The sequence below is a fragment of the Ovis canadensis genome, chromosome 6 (assembly GCF_042477335.2).
Source record: "Ovis canadensis isolate MfBH-ARS-UI-01 breed Bighorn chromosome 6, ARS-UI_OviCan_v2, whole genome shotgun sequence".
Taxonomy (NCBI): Eukaryota; Metazoa; Chordata; class Mammalia; order Artiodactyla; family Bovidae; genus Ovis; species Ovis canadensis.
The window spans coordinates 125605773-125627096 of NC_091250.1; the positions used below are offsets into that span (position 1 = coordinate 125605773).

General features: G+C 42.6%; 1 pseudogene; it reads right to left on the reverse strand.

Moving 5' to 3' along the window:
- Positions 1-20236: 20236 nt before the first annotated feature.
- On the reverse strand, positions 20237-20960 carry LOC138442942 (small ubiquitin-related modifier 1-like; annotated as a pseudogene).
- Between the last annotated feature and the right edge of the window lie 364 nt (positions 20961-21324).

Below are 21324 nucleotides of genomic sequence, written 5' to 3' on the forward strand. Positions count from 1 at the left end.
ATAAGGCTCAGAATGACAGTTACTGATCTTGTCTTTATAAGATTGACACGTATTTATCTCCTCAACAAATGTTGCCCAAACAACTGTATATCCACATGCAAAAGAATGAAGTTGGACCCACATATCATATCATACACAAAAATTAGCTGAAAGCACCTGATAGTCCTAAATGTAAGGGCTAAAATATAAAGTCTCCAGAAGAAAACACCAGGCATCAATTTTCATGATCTTCAGACAAGCAGTAATTTCTCCGATATGACACCAAAACCACAAGTGATAAAAGACTGACACATTGGACTTTTCATCACATTTGAAAACTTCTGTTTTCCTAAGGATACCGTTACAAAAATGAAAGGACAGCTCAAAGACACAGACAAAATATTTGCAAACCATGTATTTGTTAAGGCACTTGTATGAGGAATATATAAAGAACACTTCAGTTCATTTCAGTTGTTCAGTAGTGTCTGACTCTGCAACATGGACTGCAGCACACCGGGCTTCCCTGTCCATCACCAACTGCTGGAGCTTGCTCAAACTCATATTCTTCGAGTTGGTGATACCATCCAACCATCTCATCCTCGGTCATCCCCTTCTCCTCCGGCCTGCAATACTTCCCAGCATCAGAGTCTTTTCCAATGAGTCAGTTCTTCGCATCAGGTAGCCAAAGTATTGGAGTTTTCAGCTTCAGCATCAGTCCTTCCAATGAATATTCAGGACTAATTTCCTTTAGAATGGATTACTTAGATCTCCTTGCTGTCCAAGGGACTCTAAAAACCAACACCACAATTCAAAAGCATCAATTCTTCAGTGCCCAGCTTTCTTTATAGTCCAACTCTCACATCCATACACAACTACTGGAAAAACCATAGCTTTGACTAGATGGATATTTGTCAGCAAAGTAATGTCTCTGCTTTTTAATATGCTGTCTAGGTTGTTCATAACTTTTCTTCCAAGGAGCAAGTGGCTTTTAATTTCATGGCTGTAGTCACAATCTGCAGCGATTTTGGAGCCCCCCAAAATAAAGTCTCTCATTGTTTCCATTGTTTCCCCATCTACTTGCCATGAAGTGATGGGACCAGATGCCATGAATCTTAGTTTTTTGAATGTTGAGTTTTAAGTCAGCTTTTTCACTCTTCCCTTTTACTCTCATCAAGAGACTCTTTAGTTCTTCACTTTCTGCCATAAGGGTGGTGTTGTCTACGTGTCTGAGGTTATTGATATTTCTCCCAGCAATCTTGATTCCAGCTTGTGCTTCATCCAGCCTGGCATTTCTCATGATGTACTCTGCATATAAGTTATATAAGCAGGGTGACTTCTCTGGTGGCTCAGAGGTAAGTGTCTGCCTGGAGACCAGGGTTCGATCCCTGGGTCGGGAAGATCCCCTGGAGAAGGAAATGGCAACTCACTCCAGTACTCTTGCCTGGAGAATCCCATGGAGGGAGGAGCCTGGTAGGCTACAGTCCATGGGGCCGCAAATAGTCAGACACGACTTCACTTTCACTTTCACTTTCAAGCAGGGTGACAGTATGCAGCCTTGATATACTCCTTTCCCTATTTGGAACAAGTGTGTTGTTCCATGTCCAGTTTTAACTGTTGCTTCTTGACCTGCATACAGATTTCTCAGGAGGCAGGTCAGATGGTCTGGTCTTCCCATCTCTTTAAGAATTTGCCACAGTTTGTTGTTATCCATACAGTCAAAGGCTTTGGAATAGTAAAAAAAAGCAGAAGTAGATGTTTTTCTGAAACTCTTGCTTTTTTTGATGATCCAGTGAATGTTGGCAATTTGATCTCTGGTTCCTCTGCCTTTTCTAAATCCAGATTGAACATCTGGAAGCTCATGGTTCATGTACTATTGAAGCCTGGCTTGGAGAATTTTGAGCATTACTTTGCTAGTGTGTGAGATTAGTGAAATTGTGTGGTAGTTTGAGCATCCTTTGGCATTGCCATTCTTTGGGATTGGAATGAACACTGACCTTTTCCAGTCCTGTAGCCACTGCTGAGTTTTCTGGATTTGTTAAGAACACTTAACAACTCAAAAATAAAAGGACAAATACCCAATTAAAAACTGGGCAAAGGATTTGAGAAGACATTTCTTCAAAGAAGATGTATGAATGGCTAAGAAACATATGAAAAGATGCTCAATGTCCTTAGTCATTAGAGAAATGGAAATCAAAGCTGCAATCGATAATATTTCACATTCAGTAGAAAGAGTATGACAAAAAAGACCGAGTACAACAAATATTGATAGGGATAAGGAAAAATGGAAACTCTCCTACATGGCTCATGGTGATGCGAAATATTGTGCATCAGCTTTGGAAAATAGCTTGGTGGTTCCTCAAAAAGTCAAACAGAAAGGTGTCATATGACTTTGCAATTCCATTCCTAGGTATTCGCCCAAGAGAAATGAAAACATGTTCAAACAAAACTTGTACATGAATGTTGATAGCAGTGTTATTCATAGTAACCAAAACAGAAACAGCCCGAATATCCACCCATTTTGTTGAATGGAGCAACAGTTGTGGCATATTCATGCAATGGAATAATATTTTATCATTAAGGAGCGAAATACTGATGTGCGCGTGTGTGCGTGCATGCGTGTGTGTGTGTGTGTGTGTGTTTGTGTTAGTCGCTCAGTCGTATCCATCTCTTTTGACCCCATGGACTGTAGCCCACCAGTCTCCTCTGTCTATGGGATTTCCCAGACAAGAATAATGGAGTGAGTCGCCATTCCTTCCTTTCTCCAGGAGATCTTCCTGATCCAGGGATTGAACCCGGGTCTCATGCATTGCAGGTAGATTCTTTGCCATCTGAGCCACCAGAGAAGCCCCATCAATACATATTGAAACACAGATAACCATTGAAAGCATAAGCTAACTGAAAGAAGCCAGCCACCAAAGACTGCATATTACATGATTCCACTTCTATGAAATGTCCGGGATAGGAAACTATGTGCTGTGCTTAGTCGCTCATTTGTGTTCGAGTCTTTTCGACTCCATGGGCTGTAGCCTGCCAGACTCCTGCGTCCATGGGGATTCTCCAAGGGAACTGCTGCTGCTACTGCTGCTAAGTCGCTTCAGTCGTGTCCGACTCTGTGCGACCCCAAAGACTGCAGCCCACCAGGCTCCCCTGTCCCTGGGATTCTCCAGGCAAGAACACTGGAGTGGGTTGCCATTTCCTTCTCCAATGCATGAAAGTGAGAAGTGAAAGTGAAGTCGCTCAGTCGTGTCCGACTCATAGCGACCCCATGGACTGCAGCCCACCAGGGAACCACAGAGAGATAAAATGAGGGCTAAAGGGAGTAGCATGGGGAAGGCGATGGCACCCTGCTCCAGTGTTCTTGCCTGGAAAATCCCATGGACAGAGGAGCCTGGTAGGCTGCAGTCCATGGGGTCGCGAAGAGTCAGACATGACTGAGTGACTTCACTTTCACTTTTCACTTTCATGCATTGGAGAAGGAAATGGCAACCCACTCCAGTGTTCTTGTCTGGAGAGTCCCAGGGACGGGGGAGCCTGGTGGGCTGCCGTCTTTGGTGTCGCACAGAGTCGGACATGACTGAAGCGACTTAGCAGCAGCGGCAGAGGAAGTAGTAAGAGTGCTGGGGAGTGACTGTTAACAAGGTTATTTTTGGGGTGATCAAACTGTTATAAAATTAGTTATAAATTAACTCTATTCTAATAGAAATTAAAATAAAACCTTTTAAAAATTATAATATTATAATAGTTGCACAATTTTGTAAACATACCAAACCACTGAACCTCACACTTCAAAGAGATGAACTTTTGGTATGTAAATTACATCCAAATAAAGTTAAAGCATTATTCACCTTGATTCCTGAGTGTTTTAGCACCTCCTTAAATCTTGTCCCTGGGGAAAGTGCCTTACTTGTCGCAACTCCAGTGCAGGCCCATGGAGTTAGATTTCATTGTGTGTTTTATAGGAAAGCTTTGAAAGGTTTAAAGCAGCGAATGGTCTGGTTTGTCTGCTGGTCATGTGGCTTTGCAGTGTGGGAGTGGGGGTGGCTAGAAATGGGCAATGCCAGAGGCAGGAACCCACCTGGGAGGTGGCTATGAGAGCTTCTCTCCTGATGCATGAACATGGCACCAAGAATGTGTATGGAGAGCTGGTTAGGAGGGAAAATTGATGAGCTTGACTTGGAAGGGAGAGGTCTAAAAGGCCTCCCAGCCTTTCAAGTCAATCTAAGTGCTACTGACTAGCTTTGCACTTGGTGAAGCCTGGACTGCTTTTGAAGTAATCAGGGGATTATAAACTACCAGATCATTGGGCTATTGCATTATCTCCTCCCTGAAACCTTGATGGCAGTCCACTGCTCTTAGAGTAAGCCCCAGCTCCCCTGCCATGGCCTCCCAGACCCTAAATGGGACCTCTGCCCATGTGTCCAGCTCTATCCCATTCATTCTCCCTCCCCCTCACCCAGCTCAGCCACTAAGGCCTCTGTTTTGCTCTGAATATGCCAAGGTAGGAAGCATTACTTCTAGGACTTAGTATTCAGTGCTTCTGCCTGGAATCTTCCCCCAGCTCTTTTTATGACTGACACAATTTGTAGTGTTTTCCTGAATTATCATGTTTTCATGAAGCCTCTCAAAGGGCCTACTCTGCTTACCTTTTACATCAACATTCCTATTAATTTCCTACAGTCACTGTAACAAATCTCTACAAACTTGCTGAAAATAACAGGAACTTATCTTATAGTTCTGTAGGTTAGAAGTCCAACATGAGTCTCATTGGGCTACAGTCAAGGTGTTGGCAGGACTGTGTTTCTTTTTCTGAGGGAAAATCCATTTCCTTGCCATTTCCAGCTGCCACAGCTCACTCATGACTCCTTTCTCCCATCTTTAAAGCCAGCAGCACTGCACTTCCGGTCATTCTTCAGTTCAGTCGCTCAGTTGTGTCTGACTCTTTGTGACCCCATGGACTGCAGCATGCCAGGCCTCCCTGTCCATCACCAACTCCCGGAGTTTACCCAAACTCATGTCCATCAAGTCGGTGATGCCATCCAACCATCTCACCCTTTGTCGTCCCCTTCTCCTCCCACCTTCAATCTTTCCCAGCATCAGGGTCTTTTCAAATGAGTCAGGTGGCCAAAGTATTGGAGTTTCAGCTTCAGCATCAGTCTTTCCAAAGTCCATTCTTAGATATTCACATTTTCCCAGACTCTACTCTTCTGCCTCCCTCCTCTCCTTTTGAGGATCCCTGTGATTATCCTGGGCCCACCCAGACATCCCAGGTTAATTTATCTTAAGGTCAGCTGATTAGCAACCTTAATTCCATCTTCAGCCCTATTTCTCTCTTGCCATGTAACCTAGCATATTTGAAAGTTTTGAGATGAGGATGTAGATAGAAGGTCAAGGGGAACCTGTAACCTGTTGACATAGGTAAAATCTCAAGAGTGGATCAGAGTGTGGAAAAGAATTGTTCTCAAACACATCAGTCCATCAGAAGCTGTTTATCTGTTCACATATTCAACAATGTGTTTTAAGCACCTCCTTTTAAGTACCAGGGTGAGAGATGAGTGCAATTGTGTGGTAGTTTGAACAGTCTTTGGCACTGCTCTTCTTTGAGACTAAAATGAAAACTGACCTTTTCCAGTCCTGTGGCCTAAGTAAATGCTCAAAATTCTCCAAGCCTGGCTTCAACAGTACATGAACCATGAGCTTCCAGATGTTCAAAGTGGATTTAGAAAAGGCAGAGGAACCAGAGATCAAATTACTACCATCCGTTGGATCATAGAAAAAGCAAGAGAATTCCAGAAAAACATCTACTTCTGCCTTATTGATTACGACAAAGACTTTGACTGTGTAGATCACAAAACCTGTGGAAAGTTCTTCAAAAGATGTGAATACCAGACCACCTGACCTGCCTCCTGAGAAATCTGTATGCAGGTGAAGAAGCAACAGTTAGAACTGGACATGGAACAACACATTGGTTCCAAATTGGGAAAGGAGTACGACAAGGTTGTATATTTTCACCATGTTTGTTTAACTTATATGCGGAGTACATCAAGTGAAATGCCGGGCTGGAAGAAGCACAAGCTGGAATCAAGATTTCTGAGAGAAATATCAATAACCTCAGATATGCAGATGACACCACCCTTATGAAAGAAAGTGAAGAGGAACTAAAGAATCTCTTGATGAAAGTAGAAGAAGAGAGTAAAAAAGTTGGCCTAAAACTCAACATTCAGAAAACTAAGATCATGGCATCTGGTCCCATCACTTCATGGCAAATAGATTAGAAACAATGGAAACAGTAAGAGACTTTATTTTTTGGGGCTCCAAATCACTGCAGATTGTGACTGCAGCCATGAAATTAAAAGACACTTGCTTCTTGGAAGAAAAGTTATGATCAATCTAGACAGCATATTAAAAAACAGAGACATTACTTTGCCAGCGAAGATCCATCTAGTCAAAGCTATGGTTTTTCCAGTAGTCGTGTATGGATGTGAGAGGTGAACTGTATAAAAAAGGTGAGAGCTGAAGAACTGCTGCTTTTTAACTGTGGTGTTGGAGAAGACTCTTGAGAGTCCCTTGGACTGCAAGAAGATCCAACCAGTCCATCCTAAAGGAAACCTGTCCTGAATATTCATTGGAAGGACTGATGCTGAAGCTGAAACTCCAATACTTTGGCCATCTGATGCGAAGAACTGACTCATTGGAAAAGACTCTGATACTAGAAAAGATTGCAGGCAGGAGAAGGGGACAACAGAGGATGAGATAGTTGAATGGCATCACCGACTTGATGGACATGAGTCTGAGCAAGCCCTGGGAGTTGGTGATGGACAGGGAACCCTGGCGTGCCGCAGTCCATGGGGCCAACACTGAACGACTGAAGTGAACTTTAAGAACCAGATGCTATTCCTTTGGGATATATTAGACAGAGTAAAGATGTTAGCCTCCCAGACCTCACATCTTTTAAAAAAATTCATTAACTTGTTTTTGGCTGTGCTGGATCTTCGTTGCTGTGAGGGCTTTTCCCTAGCTGTGGCGAGCAGGGGCTACTCTCTAGTTTCAATGTGTGGGCTGCTCATTGCAGTGGCTTCTCTTATTGTGCAGCAGGGATTCTAGGATGCTTGAGCTTCCGTAGTTGTGGCTCCTGGGCTTTAGAGCACAGGCTCAATAGTTGTAGCACCCCGGCTTAGTTGCTTGGCAGCATTTGGGATCTTCCAAATCGGGGATCAAACCCATGTCTCCCACGTTTTCAGGCAGATTCTTTACCACTGAGCTACCAGGGAAACTCTCAGACCTTATATCCTTTATAGAGGTTTAAATAATATAGATGCCCAGGTCCCCATCAGCCACTCTGGAAGCCTAGCCACTTTGATGAAGATGACACATCATGAGATGGCAGGTTCAGTTCAGTTCAGTTCAGTCGCTCAGTCGTGTCCGACTCTTTGTGACCCCATGAGTCGCAGCATGCCAGGCCTCCCTGTCCATCACCATCTCCCAGAATTCACTCAGACTCACGTCCATCGAGTCCGTGATGCCATCCAGCCATCTCATCCTCGGTCATCCCCTTCTCCTCCTGCCCCCAATCCCTCCCAACATCAGAGTCTTTTCCAATGAGTCAAGATGGCAGTTTAGAATCATTTAAATCTCTTTTCCCTACATTTTGACCATCATTCCAGAGGAAGAGTTTTTTTGGAACTATGTTTCTAAAACCATCTGTGGTGAAGGACAAATTGTTTTTTTAATTTCCCATCCATTTGTGATACTTTTGGAAAATACAGAAAGGATAAAAATAATTTCTAGAAAAATAAAAGTTTGCTTCATTGTCATGATGGTGTCAAATGCCTGTAAATGTTCCTAAACACTCTCGATTTCTATACGAACGGTATCATAAGCAGACAACAAGCATTTCTCAGAAGAGCCCCAGACCTGTGTGTCTGACTTAGTCTCCATCTCTCATCTATAAAATGAGAGACATATATGGTCAGTCACTATGAGGATTCAACCGCATAATGTAAATCACCAAAGTCCCCGTCTGGCTTAACAAGTAATAGTTACTAATTCTCATAGCTATTATGCCTTTTGGGCTTCCCAACTGGCTCAATTGTGAAGAATCCGCCTGCCAATGAAGCAGCATGAGATGTGGGTTCGATCCCTGGGTTGGGAAGATCCACTGGAGGATGAAGTAGCAACCCACTCTATCTTCTTACCTGGGAAATCCCACGGACAGAGAAGCCTGGCGGTCTAGAGTCCATGGGGTCTGTCTGACATGACTCAGCAATTGAACAACAGCAATGCTATGCCTTAACATTTCTTAACAATACTATAGTATTCAATTTTTGGTGTCATAAAAATCAAATTAGGGTCCTTCGCTTCTCCAGCAGCAAGCCATATCTTGCTGGTTCATCATAAAACCGATGTAGAATTCCAATATCTATGGGTGGGATTTGCTTTTGCCTACAAATAACAGTGCTAACAAAACATGCCTTTGAATACTGTAGATGAATACTAATCATTAAAAACCCCCCATTTGCTTTTCAAACACCACCCAGATGTTACCCCTTCTTGCTGGAAACTGTGCCCACCCTTGGGACCATTAGACAAAATGCTGGCTGTCACCAGCTGACAAGGTTTGGGGATTGACTCTTTTTAAATAGCCATAAGGTCACGGGGATTAGATGTTTTCCAGGGAGTCACAGGAGAAGTAGAATGTCAGCTTCGCCTTTTTCCCTCAAAGATGGCTCAGTGACATTTTCGGAAAGGAGGGACTGTTGGCTACCTGTCAGCCCTGAATGGGAAACACAAGGTTAGATGCAAAGTGAGAAGGTCATTCACCACCTGGAGACACAGCTGTAATTTCATTCAGAAGAGCAGCATTAAAGGGAGCACGTGGAGAACTCTTCTGAGAGCTGGAAATCAGACAAAGCCTGCGAGTGAGAGAGAGGCAACTTGGCAGAAGAGAGACAGCAAGAGCTTTGGCAATAGAGGGTCCTGGGGTTGAATCTCAGCCCCAGTGTGTACCGATTGTGTGACCTAATGCACATGCCACAGCCTCTCGGACAATGGAGCCGCTCTCACGGGATGGTTGCGGTTGTTAGCGATATTATATGCGAGTGTGTGGCACACAGCGAGCGATCCGTGCAGTATAGCTATTGCTGATCTTGTGTTGCTCACCCAAAGAGCAAGGTCTACCAGAAATCCTCGTGGCCTCCTTTTTCTGTTTGTCACATCTTTTAAAACCTTTGCACGTGAACAGTGGTTGAACATGGGTCAGACGGTCCTGAGAGATGGGTGAGCGCCCTGATCGAAAGGGAGTCGGGTTCTGATCCCCAAATCTGGAGTGGCAGAGATGGGCGCTGTGAGGCATCCAGTGAGGTAACGCAACCAATCTGGAGAAGCCGGCCGGAGCCTGGGGGAGAGTTCTCTTTTCTTTGTGAAGGTCAGGCCACCCTGGAGTGGGTTCCCCCCCAAGAGAGGGGCCCGTGCCTTGGAAAACATCGCGGTAAAGAAAACAAAAAACAAAACGTTTGCATGTAGATGACTCAATTAATTCTCATGCCAAGACACTGGGTGTTGACTCAATCACACACACTGACCATTTTGTCTCTTTGTTTTTCTAGGTATGAAACTTCTGTCCTTCCCAAGAAATTCAAGTAGGCCAAGCACCACATGTGTGTGTGTTCAGTACATTGGTTGTTTTTACTAAAGATATGTGACTTCTTTGAGGAAGAGTCTCTTGGCATTGTTCTCATCCATCTCTTAAAGACACTGTGTTGGGCTTTTGGTCTACAGAGTCTCGACTGGGCTAAGATAGATTTAGAAATCTCAAGCCACTTCCTTGAGAAGAAAAATGTGGAATAAGAAACATGGAAGTTTCCTTCACTCAGTGGGAATAACGGCCAATGAGAGAGAGGGCAAAGTTTGATTGGACTTAAAAGATAATTGTTTATGGAGATGCAGTGCTCTGAACTGCCCCTCTCTGTCTTGATAAGAAAGTGGAAAGAGTCAAAATATTTTTGACACAGTGAGTTAATCAAAGCATGTTGTTAGTTGGCTAATCAGCTTGGGGCAAAGATGTCAGGTACAATTAAATTTGCCTCTGCTGTGTGCTCTCTCATGTTAGAGCTTGGATAAGAACTGTCTGAACTTCAGAGAGATGTCAGCTGAAATAAGGAAAATGAAAAGAACTTGCTTTTGTGGGCCTGGAATCTAACCCTGTAACCCTAAGGACTGTGATAATGCCAGTATTTGTGAAATGGTTTGGAGAGTTGAAGTTATTGGCACATTCACTGAAGCCACTGCCATATTAAAAAAAAAAAATCTGAGATGCCACTGATTATAAGATCCACCATTATTCTCCTTACCTCTAAGGAAGATAAAGCAAAACATTGCCAATTAATATTAGCACATCATCAGTTGTAAGGTGAATCCTGACTGCAGAGAGATTAAAATATGAATATATATACATATCATAATTAGTAAACTACTATAGTTTATGGGAGCCTTTCTGTAAATTGCTGTTGATTACTTAAGCCATGAAAAGACCTCATTAAACTTATTTTCATTTGGCCCTACTGTGTATTTTGTAGATTTCACCTTAGTCCCATAAGTCTGCTTTTTTTCATCCTGCTGCGTGTGTGGGCGGATGGAAGCTGTGAGTCCCCTGGTTGATACCTAAACACTAGAAGAAGTCTCACCCACTGACATCCCACCTTTTCTGTGATTCTGTTGTCTCTCTTCTCATCCAGGGTGAAGGCTTCATCCCTCAAAGGAACTTCCCTCCAGATTTTCTTTGGGGGAACTCCAAATTTTTTATCTCTCTCTACTAAGCAGAGCCAGTTCTTCCTTCCCAGGCCATGTCCCTAGATTTATAGAGCAAAGACAACTAGGAGTTTAACAAAACAAAGTTCCCTCAGCCAGAAAAAAGAAAACAAAAAACCCCTGTCTTTAGCAAGCCTCAGAATGAGCATCTATTTTTGGTTGTACGTGTTGCTTGGGGCCTCTCCCTTTAGCTGAAATGCCTTGTGTCCTATTTATCCTCAAACAAAACTTCAGGGTCTTTCACAAGGGAGATTCTTGTAATGGCCACTGAGGCAATCTTTCTCCAATGTCATTGTCTCTGTGTGAAATGCTATGTATATATGCATATAAGACTAGGTATGATTCATGAGAGGCAGTCTCTCATCCACTCAGGGCTAGGGGCATGGGGCTACTTTCCTGTGTGTGGCAGGGATGGTTCCAGGGAGTAACGTGGTTGCTTGTTTCTAACTCCTCTCCTAAACGAAACAAGTGAGACTTGTTTGAAAGACAGAAACCACGCTACAGTGGGAGCTCCTTTGGTCAGGCAGTAGATTTGAATCTGAGTAATTTTTGCCTTCACATACTGCCATGATTAATACCACTAGCAGCCCATAAGACTTGAGGACCTTGTGTGAAGCCCTATGTATGGAAAAGAAGTTATTCTAACTCACATGTTACATGCCAGAAATAGAGGCTCAAGGTGATAAGTAACTTGCTGAAGGTCACAGCATTTTGGAGAAAAATAATGGTGATGATGATGATGGTGATAATTTTGGTCCCCGAAGACAGTTCTCTCATCACAGAGTTTGAATAACTAAGAAGACCTGGGATTTCTGGAAGGTAATTATGAAACACATTTTGAACCCATCCTGGAATCACAAACTGCTTTAGGAAACCTAGGGCACAAACAGAAGCCTGGTCACCATGGTTACAAGATGAAATGGTGGTCCAGGCTGTGTCTTTTGTCAAAGATCTCTTCTCTGACTCACAGACTTAGAAAACAGACTTATGGTTGCTGGGGTGGGGGATAGTTAGAGGGTTTGGGATGGGCATGTACACACTGCTGTATTTTAAATGGATAACTAACAATATCCTACTGTATAGCACTTGGAACTGTGGCCAATGTTATGTGGCAGCCTGGATGCGATGGGGGTTTGGGGAAGAACGGATACATGTGTATGTATGGGTTAGTCCCTTCACTGTTCATCTGAAACTATCACAACATTGTTGATTGGCTATACTTCAATATAAAACAAAAAGTTCAACGATGAAAAAATTTAAAAAAAGGATCTCTTTTCTGGAGAGCCAGGGACTCTGAGTTAGGGAGACTGACACTAGCTTTCTTGTAAACTCTTTCAACAGTTCAAGTTTCACTTTTAGCTACACAGCCTAGCATAGAACATGCATAAATCCTTTCTTTTCTTTCACAACTCTATAGCATATCTCATAATTTAGCAACTGTAAAAATGAATAAGTACAATTAACAATGTCGAGCAAAAGACAACTGAGCTTAAAACTGGTTATAAGTCAATTGAATCTCATTATTAAGCAATATAATGTCCCTAATGAATTTCCTGGTTTTCTGGTTTCTCCATAAATCAGGAGGCATTGCCAGCTCCTTTGCCTTCTCCATTCTAGTGTCGGGGCTGGTTCAGGACTAGTAGGAGCCTACTTTGTTCATTCTTGACCCTTGTCTTCATGCTTCATTCTAAGGTAAGTCTAAGGATTCAAGGTATGGGTAGATGAAGAGCAGTGCGGTGTGAGTTAGTCTTCATGCCATTCTGGCTGAATCCCTGCCCTGGACATCCGGGCAAACTTAAGGCCAGCCTGTGAACTGATAGGACCTGAAGGTGAGATGGCCTTTAGGAGTAAGAACAAGAGGAATGGACATGGACTCTGACCTGGGAAAGCGGGTTTCAACAGGCTTTGTGGAGAGGTCACCAAGGAGAAGGAGGAGGAGGTTTGGGGACCAAAAATCATGGTTTGGAGCATTTGGAACCTGAGATATATATTATTTCTTTATAATATTTCTGTGCCGTGAATAATCTGCATTGCACCCTGGGGGAGAGGTTTGGTAGGGATCTTGGGCCAGATGAGGGAGAAAAAGATGAATGGAAGGCGAGTGGAAAACTCCACAGAGACTTCTGCTTAAGGCTCCTTAGGGTCTCACGCTGAAGCCAAACACATTATTTAAAAGGCCGAACAGTGTCACCTCCTACATACACCCTTGTCTGCCAGAAATAATAAAATACACATTCAGCGTAATAGCCCGAGTCTTGTCCCCAAGGACCTACATTTTGTATTACCTCCTTTTTTGCTGTCAGGAAAGACAGCCCATTTGCTTAATAAGGAAATTTGTATCACTCTCTCATTTGCCTACAGACATTAAGCTTCCAATAAGATGTAGGTTTTTCTAAATAGGCCCAGCTCTTGGAATGTATGTACCCACTGGGAAAACACGTGAGCTAAGAGGCAAGAGTATTATAAAAGGCTAAAGTCTAAAATGAGTAAGACAAAGCCAGGATGGTTGGCTTAGGATTTGTCTGAGTTGTGTGTTAGGGGACTTAATAAGAGCTCCAGATGGTTTAAAGGTGACAGTGCTTTAGAAAAAGGGCAGAATCAGCCCTGCTCTATTGCTGCTGCTCCCGTAGTTGTCCCTGACTGCCTGCCCTTCAGTAGGTACTTTATCATCATCATTAATGGTAATAACTCTTTATCATTGTAAAGCATTTTATGTGATTTCTGTGGTTACATATCCCATCATAATTCTGGGATGGAGACTTCAGTTCAGTTCAGTTTAGTTGCTCAGTCGTATCCAACTCTTTGCGACCCCATGAATCGCAGCATGCCAGGCCTCCCTGTCCATCACCCTCTCCCGGAGTTCACTCAAACTCACGTCCATCGAGTTGGTGATGCCATCCAGCTATCTCATCCTCTGTCGTCCCCTTCTCCTCCTTCCCCTAATCCCTGCCAGCATCAGAGTCTTTTCCAATGAGTCAACTCTTCGCATGAGGTGGCCAAAGTACTGGAGTTTCAGCTTTAGCATCATTCCTTCCAAAGAACACCCAGGACTGATCTCTTTTAGAATGGACTGGTTGGATCTCCTTGCAGTCCAAGGGACTCTCAAGAGTCTTCTCCAACACCACAGTTCAAAAGCATCAATTCTTTGGCACTCAGCTTTCTTCACAGTCCAGCTCTCACATCCATACATGACCACTGGTAAAACCATAGCAGGTAATTATTAATCTACTTTCAAAGGGAGGGAAACTGAGACCCAGAGAGGTTAGCTGCTTTGCCAAAGACGTATATGGAGTAAGTGGCAAATCTTGGTTATGGTTGTTGTAACCCCTGCTTTCCACATCCAGGTCGACTGTCCTGTTTCGAGAACTTGTTCTTTCTCCTCTGGACCGTTATAACAGCCAGTACATTGATGTCTCCACTTCCAGTCTTTTGCTTCTTTGGTTTATGCAGCAGTAGAGTCATCTTCCCATAACAGGGCCCAAATCATGTTTGTTTTCATCCTTACAAACCTTTAATGTCTCCCCACAGCCTTCCAGGAAAGGGCCAACATCTCTGCAAGACCACTGCTAATCTGGTCCCACATAATGTGCCCTAGATATTCTAGCAATATTAAACTACTCATGATTAGCCAAATACGCCTTCTACCTTCTTACCTTGTGCTGTTGCTTATACTGTTCCTTTAGCATGGAACACTTCTTTCTTTTGTCTGTAATTTAAATCCTGCTCATTCTTTAAGGGTCAGTTCAAATGCCACCTCTTATATGGAGTGGTCTCTGATCACCCCAGTCAAAATTAATGTCCCCTTTCTTCTCTATTGTATCAATACTTCCCTACAGGGCTTGTTCTACTCTACTCTGTGTTGTGGTTCATAGCATCCAGGCCTGAATTTCTCTGCACTTTGAATTCTTTGAAGGAAGGTCAGGAATTGACTCACTGTTTACTCATACCATGACAGATACTCAGTAGACACTTTTTAAGAAAATGATCACCAATTTGATATATCCAACCAGTCCATTCTGAAGGAGATCAGCCCTGGGATTTCTTTGGAGGGAATGATGCTGAAGCTGACACTCCAGTACTTTGGCCACCTCATGCAAAGACTTGACTCATTGGAAAAGACTCTGATGCTGGGAGGGATTGGGGGCAGGAGGAGAAGGGGACGACCGAGGATGAGATGGTTGGATGGCATCACGGACTCGATGGACATGAGTCTAAGTGAACTCCGGGAGTTGGTGATGGACAGGGAGGCCTGGTGTGCTGCGATTCATGGGGTCACAAAGAGTTGGACACAACTGAGCGACTGAACTGAACTGAACTGATCATTTTAAATTAATTTATTATTATTATTTTTTACCTAGGAAATGTTTTTATTTTTTAAATATAAATTTATTTATTTTAATTGGCGGCTAATTACTTTACAATATTGTATTGGTTTTGCCATACATCAACATGAACCCGCCACGGGTGTAATTTATTGATTTTCGGGTGCCCTGGGGCTTTGTTGTTACGTGTGGGTTTCTCTAGCTGCAGCAAGCAGGGACTACTCTCTAGTTGCACGCTGCAAGTTTCTTACTGCTGTGGCTTCTCTCCTGGTGGCTCAGATGGTAAAGAATCTGCCAGCAGTGCAGAAGACCTGGGTTCAGTCCCTGGGTCCAGAAGATCTCCTGCAGAAGGGAATGGCTACTCATTCCAGTATCCTTGCCTGGAGAAGTCCATGGAGCGTGGTAGTCTACAGTCCATGGAGTCACAAAGAACTGGACATGACTGAGTGACTAATACTTTTTCCTGTTGAGGAGCACAGGCTCTATCGCTCAGGCTCAGCAATTGCAGTGCGCAGGCTTAGTTGCTCCAAAGCATGTGAAATCTTCTTGGAACAGTGATTGAACCCATGTCCCCTGCATTAGCCAGCACATTCTTATCCACTGGACCACAAAGGAATTCCAGTAAATACTTATTTGATGAATAAAGTTGTTAATAGGACAAGCAAGTATCCCAGGAGAGTCAGTAAGCAAGGAGATACATTTGGTTTTGGACTTGTAGTGAAATGGACTATTTGGGGCTCTACCAAACAGTGGTTCCACAAATTGCTTGCATTCTATTCTTGTCTTTCTGTCTGGCTACATAAAAATGATCTGTATCGCTTGTTGAAAATACTGATTCCTGGGCTCTTATTCCAGAGTATTCTATCTGGGAATATGTGCTTTACCAGATTGTCCAGGTGATTGTATGCTAAATTATGCTTGGGAAACACTGATGTAAAGTGTCATGAATCTTTAGGAATGTTTGGATTCATAAAATGAGTCAAGTTGATTGATGATATGTTAAATTCATTCATGAGACTGGCATTAGTGTTTTTGAATAGTTTCCTTACTCATGAATCCCTGAGACTTACAAATGAATTCAGGACTATTGTGTCCTAGCAGCAAAAATATACATGGCTTCCTGATGGCCGCCAGAGGATGCTCTGACTTGTCTTATTGAAAATGTGATTTTTCTTTTCTGTAAACTCATCATTTTTTTCCCCTGTGTTTTCTTGATTTTTCACTGCCTGTCATGTTTGCATATCTCTTTTTCATCCTCAAAATGCCAGCGAACTGCTTGCTTGATGAACATACCTCTTTCATCCTCAATCAAGATAATGTTGCTTCATAACATTAGATATTTTACCTCAAAGGTAGATTAAGCAATTCATCAGGGTAGTTATCTATGAGTGCTTGCACACTCATCAAAGATACCAAAGTTACAAATTGGAATTTTTTTTACTATTGAAGAAAGAATATATCCCTTGCTTTTATGTACATAGTATGATTGACCATGAAGGATCATTTACAGTATAAAAAGCTCAAAGGAAAGTTTAAGAATCACAATTTTTTATTATTAGTATTGACATCAGTGTATTACCACTCCTACTATTCTAGTGTTTGAACTATCACCAAAATTTGATTGATTATTATGTTAGAAATACGAAGAAATAGAGAGCAGGTATTGCTACATGATGTTTGTATTTGTGGGAACTGTAGCTCAAAGTCTTTGAGCATTTTGCCTAGGGTGAGGGGAGTTTATATTTATTGCATTCCTGTAGTGTGGGAGGTGGAAGCTCTGACCACAGTGAGGATGAGGATGATGGTAACAGTGCTTCCCTGCCCCCTACCTGGCATGAAACATGGAATATTCTTCTTTTTAATTATTTTTTATTAAAGTATCATTGAATTACAATGTTGTATTAATTCCTGCTATATAGCAAAATGACTCAGCTATTAATGAGTCATAATTATATGTGTGTGTGTGTATATATATACATTCTTTAGAGATGGGAATACCAGACCACCTGACCTGCCTCTTGAGAAATCTGTATGCAGTTCAGGAAGCAGCAGTTAGAACTGGACATGGAACAACAGACTGGTTCCAAATCAGGAAAGGAGTACGTCAAGGCTGTATATTGCCACCCTGCTTATTTAACTTATATGCAGAGTACATCATGAGAAATGCTGGGCTGGAAGAAGCACAAGCTGAAATCAAGATTGCCAGGAGAAATATCAGTAACTTCAGATATGCAGATGACACCACCTTTATGGCAGAAAGTGAAGAGGAACTCAAAAGCCCCTTGATGAAATTGGAAGAGGAGAGTGAAAAAGTTGGCTTAAAGCTCAACATTCAGAAAACGAAGATCATGGCATCTGGTCCCATCACTTTATGGCAAATAGATGGGGAAACAGTGAAAACAGTGGCTGACTTTATTTTTGGGGGCTCCAAAATCACTGCAGATGAAATTAAAAGACGCTTACTCCTTGGAAGAAAAGCAATGACCAACCTAGACAGCATATTAAAAAGTAGAGACATTATCAAGAAAGGTCCTCCTAGTCAAAGTTATGGTTTTTCCAATAGTCATGTATGGATATGGGAGTTGGACTATAAAGAAAGCTGAGTGCTAAAGAATTGATGCTTTTGAACTGTGGTGTTGGAGAAGACTCTTGAGAGTGCCTTGGACTGCAAGGAGATCCAACCAGTCCATCCTAAAGGAAATCAGTCGTGAATATTCATTGGAAGGATTTACGTTGAAGCTGAAACTCCAATACTTTGGCCACCTGATGTGAAGAACTGACTCATCAGAAAAGGCCCTGATGCTGGGAAAGATTGAAGGTGGATGGGGAAGACAGAAAATGACGTGGTTGGATGGCATCACTGACGCAAATGACATGAGTTTGAGTAGGCTCTAGGAGTTGGTGATGGACAGGGAAGCCTAGCGTGCTGCAGTCCATGGGGTCACAGAGTCGGACATGACTGAGTGACTGAACTGAACTGATATATTCTTTTTCATATTCTTTTCCATTATGGTCTATCACAGGATTTTGAATATAGTTCCTTGTGCTATACAGTAGAACCTTACTGTCTATTCATTCTATATATACCAGTTTGCATCTGTTAACCCCAAATTCCCCGGGGGCTTCCCTAGTAGCTCAGCTGGTAAAAAATCTGCCTACAGTGCAAGAGACACTGGTTCAATTCCTGTGTCAGGAAGATCCCTTGGAGAAGGGATAGACTACCTTTTCCAGTATTCTTGGGCTTCCCTTGTGGCTCAGATGGTAAAGAATCTGCCTGCAATGTGGGAGACCTGGGTTTGATCCCTGGGCTGGGTAGATCCCCTGGAGAAGGGCATGGCAACCCACTCCAGTATTCTTGCCTGAGAATCCCCATGGACAGAGGAGCCAGGTGGGCTACAGTCCATGGGGTCACAAAGAATCTGACACAACTGAGTGACTAAGCACAGCACAGCACCCAAATTCCCACTCCTACCCTCTCCCACCCCCCACCCCTTGGCAACCACCAGTCTATTCTCTATGTCCGTGATTTTGTGAAACAGGGTATATTATTTTTTAATGGTTTTTTTTCCACAAATATTTTGTTTATTTTAATGAGGTTGGTGCAGACAAGGTCCATTTAAAACCTACATCCCAGGTCCAAAAGTACAAATAAATTAAAAAAGAGCAGTGTTCTGTTGTATGCATGTTGGCACGGATAACTTTTTTGATTTTTGGCCATGCCACAGGGCACGTGGCATCCTAGTTCCCTGACCAGAGTTAGAACCTGAGCCCCTGCAGCAGAAGATGAGCCTTAACCACTGGACATCTGGGGAAGTCCCTCCTGCATGAGTAACTTTAACTGCCAATGAAAACTAGAACTTTTCTGGGATCTTCTGACAAGATTTTTCTTTCATCTTAAAATGCTTTCTCTTCAGTGAAGCCATCTTTGAAGTTAGTCATTTTCCCTATCACCTCTGTTACCTTGATTTCTATCTGATATTCCCCTTTTTTCAGTCCAGACCCTCAGATTTTAAAAGTAGCTTCAAGTTAAAAACAGGTCATTTCCCCATAGTTTAGTTCTCTGAAAATCTTCCATCTCCCAATGAAAGTCATAGTCCAGGAAAGAAGCAATCACATGCTAGAACTTCAGGGCCAATTGGAAAGTCATTTATGAATCCTTGGATTAGTTGATCTCATTTATCATAAGCCTACAAATTCACAGACCTGGAGAAGTCAGCCAGTCTCTCTGTGGACATATGTAACTTTTATTTTTTTAAATTAATTTTTATTGGAGTATAGTTGCTATAGTTTTTCCAGTAGTCATGTACACTTGTGAAGATTGGACCATAAAGAGAGTTGAACACTGAAGAATTGATGCTTTCCATCTGTGTGGTGTTGGAGAAGACTGTTGAGAGTCCCTTGGACAGCATGGGGGTCAAACCAGTCAATCTTAAAGGAAATCAATCCTTAATATTCATTAGAAAGACTGATGCTGAAACTGAAGCTCCAATACTTTACCCACCTGATGCAAAGGGCTGACTCATTCAAAAAGACCCTGATTCTCAGAAAGATTGAGGGCAGGAGGAGAAGGGGGCAACAGAGGATGAGATGGTTGGATGGCATTACTGACTCAATAGACATGAATTTGAGCCAACTCTGGAAGATAATGTAGGACAGGGAAGCCTGATATGCTGCAGTCCTTGGGGTCTCAAAGAGTCAGACATGACTTAGCAACTGAATAACAACAAACAGTTGCTTTTCAATGTTGTGTGGTTTAGGCTGCACAGTAAGGTGAATCAGCCATACATATACATACATTCCATTCTTTGTAGACTTTCTTCCCATTCAGGTCACCACAACGCATTAAGTAGGGTTCTTTGTGCTATATCGTATTTTTTCATTAGTTATCTATTTTATACCCATATAATTTTTAAAAAGGAGAGCGTGATATGAAGCAGGCTGAGGTATGATCACCAAAACACAGCACAATGTAAATAAACAATAATGAATCATAGGCACTAGAATTCAAATGACCAGATGTTTTAGAGATGGGGGTTCCAGTTTTCAATTCTGGTTTGAACACCACATTACAAAAGAATTCTTTTAAAAAATAAAAGAGAATTAAGGGAAAAGAAAGAAAACAAAAAGAATATCTAAATGGCTGAATGAGCCCCTGTGTGCTCCTGATAAACTCCAATCACATCTTCCTCAATTCCCAGTCCTTTTGGAGAGTGATTATCAACAATTCTCTGACCTTCAAAGAGAAGTCTGAGTGAATTTATGGGAATGTCCTGTCTATGGCAGAATGATTCTTTGAGTTTCTTGAGATGTGTTGTCATTTTCCCTTTGAAGCGAATGTCACTGCTATCCTGACATGAACTTGCGTTTTAATATATTGTCTTTCCTTCTGTTGGGGGGATTTGTAATTTCCTTGGTTCTGTCTCATCGCAACAAAAATTTGAAGCAATGGACAGACCAGTGCTACAGCCCCATGTAATTCCCTTGGATGGACCAGTGTTACAGCTCCATTTTATTTAGAAAATAAAAGAAAATACATCCTCGAGGTGTGAGGGCAGACTGACCCAAAAGATGCAGAGAAGAGAAACCCATGGCCCAATTTTGGCTCCTCTTTTGATATGCTTTTTTCTCCTCCCCCTGAGCCTACCCTATGTAATTTGGGCTAGCCAGGAGGGCTGTTTGTTTTCCTGAGGTTCTCACTCTGGTCCTCGGACCTTCCTTTGTTCTATTTTTGGGAGCTTTTTCCCTTCTTTGTCTTTCAGTCTCCACCATTCTGGACTCCTTTTTCCTTTTCTCACTACTTAACACTTCTTACCCCTCTAAGTCTTCCATTAAAGTTTTTGCCTCCTGGCCAGTCATGGTGATGGGGGTTCCCTCCCTATCCTGGGATCTCCACACAGCAGTGGCCTGGGTAGGGAGAATCTCAATCCGAGGTTTCTCTCTTCCCCAGAGCACAATGCCTTGGCTCCAGGGTATATTCTTGATCCCAAATCCTCAGAGCAATTCCCTCAAGAAAGGTAACATGATCTTTTTCTCCCAAGAGGATGCTAAAACCCTGAGAGTTTAGATAATTGGGTCAAAGGCACTGTCAACTACTAACTGGCACTTGCCAAGGGCATTTCCCATCTACCTCTACAAAGATTAAATTAGGAGCTGCTGCAGTTGCTGACCTTCAACACCCCCTGAAAGGAGATCAGAATGGAGATCAGAAATGAGGTACTCT